The sequence below is a fragment of the Nerophis ophidion genome, linkage group LG21, assembly GCF_033978795.1.
Source record: "Nerophis ophidion isolate RoL-2023_Sa linkage group LG21, RoL_Noph_v1.0, whole genome shotgun sequence".
In the NCBI taxonomy this organism is placed as follows: domain Eukaryota; kingdom Metazoa; phylum Chordata; class Actinopteri; order Syngnathiformes; family Syngnathidae; genus Nerophis; species Nerophis ophidion.
Genome location: NC_084631.1, coordinates 5,628,839 through 5,632,142, shown reverse-complemented (window position 1 = coordinate 5,632,142; position 3,304 = coordinate 5,628,839).

Here is a 3,304-nt window from a genome sequence, read left to right as displayed (position 1 = left end):
TTATGCTGTTTTAATGTAAGTTCAGCTGTATGTAATGTTATACAGTGGAACCCAACCAAATCAGTTTTTTTAGATTGCCACCATACAAAGATCTACACAAAGCTTTTGTTGTAATTGCCGTCAAGACTTTCAATTCACTTTTATTATTTTATAAGAATAGAAAAATCTTTATTAAAAAAACATGCGATTGAAGTTAAACGCTTAAATCTCTTATCTTGCAAAAAACAAAATTTGCAACATTTTCTCTAAGATATTTGTGGTGACATAATTAGAGCCATTAATAGGTCAATGATTCATAACATTCATTTTAATTCATTATTTTTTTGAGCAATGACAGTTTAAAAAATCTCACTAAAAGGGCCCAACTCATTTTTTATAGTTTTAATGCTTAAATCTCCAGAACAACTTAAGAACTACTTGTTGATTATAAAAAAAATGTTTTAATGTATTTTTTTTTGTTTTGTATATGCCCTTTTTGTCAATGGAACTTTGCTTTTTATGGCAAACATAAAATTCACTATTTCAATCAATCAATCAATGTTTATTTATATAGCCCTAAATCACAAGTGTCTCAAAGGGCTGCACAAACCACAACGCCATCCTCGGTAGAGCCCACATAAGGGCAAGGAAAACTAACCCGAGTGGGACGTCAGTGACAATGCTGACTATGAGAAACCTTGGAGAGGACCGCACATGTGGGCAACCCCCCACCCTTAGGGGACCGAAAGCAATGGATGTCAAGGGGATCTAACATGATACTGTGAAAGTTCAATCCATAGTGGATCAAACACAACCGTGATAGTCCAGTCCAAAGTGGATCAACACCCGTCAAAAAAATGTCAAAGTGGAATATTTAATGTCAAGTAATTGTAGCCTTGAATATTTCAATAATTCATAACGATTTCAATTCACATTTTGAGCAATGACAGCTTTAAAGAAAACAGTCTGTACGACAGCTTCGTGTTAACTTGTTCACATTACATTATTTAACGTTTTATATATGTATATATTTTTTTATATTATTTTTTTACAATGTGCCACGATGGTTGGCTATGAACTATAGCAAATGGCCTTGCCTGTGGGCGGGACTTCCGGGACAAAGAAGGGAAGAAACGTATGTGGTTGGCAACAGGTTGTTCGAGAGTAGCCAGAAAGTGAGCGAGCGAGGAAATATAGCTCGTTGTGCTAAAACGTTGCATTTTTTTTTTTTACAAAAAATGAAGACTAACTGGGCCTCCATTCCTTGTTATGTTACAATATTTATCAATTTAATGTGCTTCCTGTTAAAGACCTACTGAAATGAGATTTTCTTATTTAAACGGGGATAACAGGTCCATTCTATGTGTCATACTTGATCATTTTGCGATATTGCCATATTTTGGATGAAAGGATTTAGTAGAGAACTGATGATAAAGTTCGCAACTTTTGGTCGCTAATAAAAAAGCCTTGCCTGTACCGGAAGTAGCAGACGATGTGCGCGTGATGTCACGGGTTGTAGGGCTCCTCACATTGTTTATAATCATGGCCAGCAGCAGCTAAAGCTATTTGGACCGAGAAAGCGACAATTTCCCCATTAATTTGAGCGAGGATGAAAGATTCGTGGATGAGGAAATTTGGAGTGAAGGACTAGAAAAAGAAAAAAAAAGACGATTGCAGTGGGAGCGATTCAGATGTTATTAGACACATTTACTAGGATCATTCTGGAAAATCCCTTATCTGCCTATTGTGTTGCTAGTGTTTTAGTGAGATTGAATAGTACCTGAAAGTCGGAGGGATTTGGCCACAGGTGTGTTGACGCCAGAGTCTCTGAGGAAAGTCACGGCAGCTACAGCAGGACGTAGGTTCCGCTGATGTCTCCAGTAAGAGGCGACTTATTACCACAATTTTCTCACCGAAAACTGCCGGTTGACATGTAGTCAGGATCCATGTTCGCTTGACCGCTCTGATCCATAGTAAAGCGTCATCTTCGGGAATTTTTAAACAAGGAAACACTGGCTGTGATTTTGTGGCTAAAGGCCATGCTCCCCACCTCCATCTTTCTACTTTGACTTCTCCATTATTAGTTGAACAAACTGCAAAAGATTCAGCAACACAGATGTCCAGAATACTGTGTAATTATGCGATTAAAGCAGACTACTTATAGCTTGGATCGGGCTGGAAAATAATGTCCGCTACAACCGCGTCATCATATCGCGATGTTTTCAACACGACACTTCGCGGGAAATTTAAAATTGCAATTTAGTAAACTAAAAAGGCTGTATTGGCATGTGTTGCAATGTTAATATTTCATCATGGATGTAACCGGCAAGAAATCTGCGTTCAAAGGACTCCGGCTTATTAGTGATTCCTAGAGCCCAAAAAAAGTCTGCGGGCTATAGAGCGTTTTCCGTTCGGGCTCCAGTACTCTGGAATGCCCTCCCGGTAACAGTTCGAGATGTCACATCAGTAGAAGCATTTAAGTCTCACCTTAAAACTCATTTGTATACTCTAGCCTTTAAATAGACTCCCTTTTTAGACCAGTTGATCTGCCGTTTCTTTTCTTTTTCTCCTATGTCCCACTCTCCCTTGTGGAGGGGGTCCGGTCCGATCCGGTGGCCATGTACTGCTCGCCTGTGTATCGGCTGGGGACATCTCTGCGCTGCTGATCCGCCTCCGCTTGGGATGGTTTCCTGCTGGCTCCGCTGTGAACGGGACTCTCGCTGCTGTGTTGGATCCGCTTTGGACTGGACTCTCGCGACTGTGTTGGATCCATTATGGATTGAACTTTCACAGTATCATGTTAGACCCGCTCGACATCCATTGCTTTCCTCCTCTCCAAGGTTCTCATAGTCATCATTGTCACCGACGTCCCACTGGGTGTGAGTTTTCCTTGCCCTTATGTGGGCCTACCGAGGATGTCGTAGTGGTTTGTGCAGCCCTTTGAGACACTAGTGATTTAGGGCTATATTCCTCCCACTTCCAAAGACATGCACCTGGGCATAGGTTGATTGGCAGCACTAAATTGGCCCTAGTGTGTGAATGTGAGTGTGAATGTTGTCTGTCTATCTGTGTTGGCCCTGTGATAAGGTGGCGACTTGTCCAGGGTGTACACCGCCTTCCGCCCGATTGTAGCTGAGATAGGCGCCAGCGCCCCCCGCGACCCCAAAAGGGAATAAGCGGTAGAAAATGGATGGATGGATAAGTAAACATTGATTGATTGATTGATTGATTGATAAACTATCAGACTGCGTGGTCGCTAGTAGTGGCTTTCAGTAGGCCTTTAAGTCAGGAGAGAAACAGCACCACTAAGTGGCTTGTTCGGGTA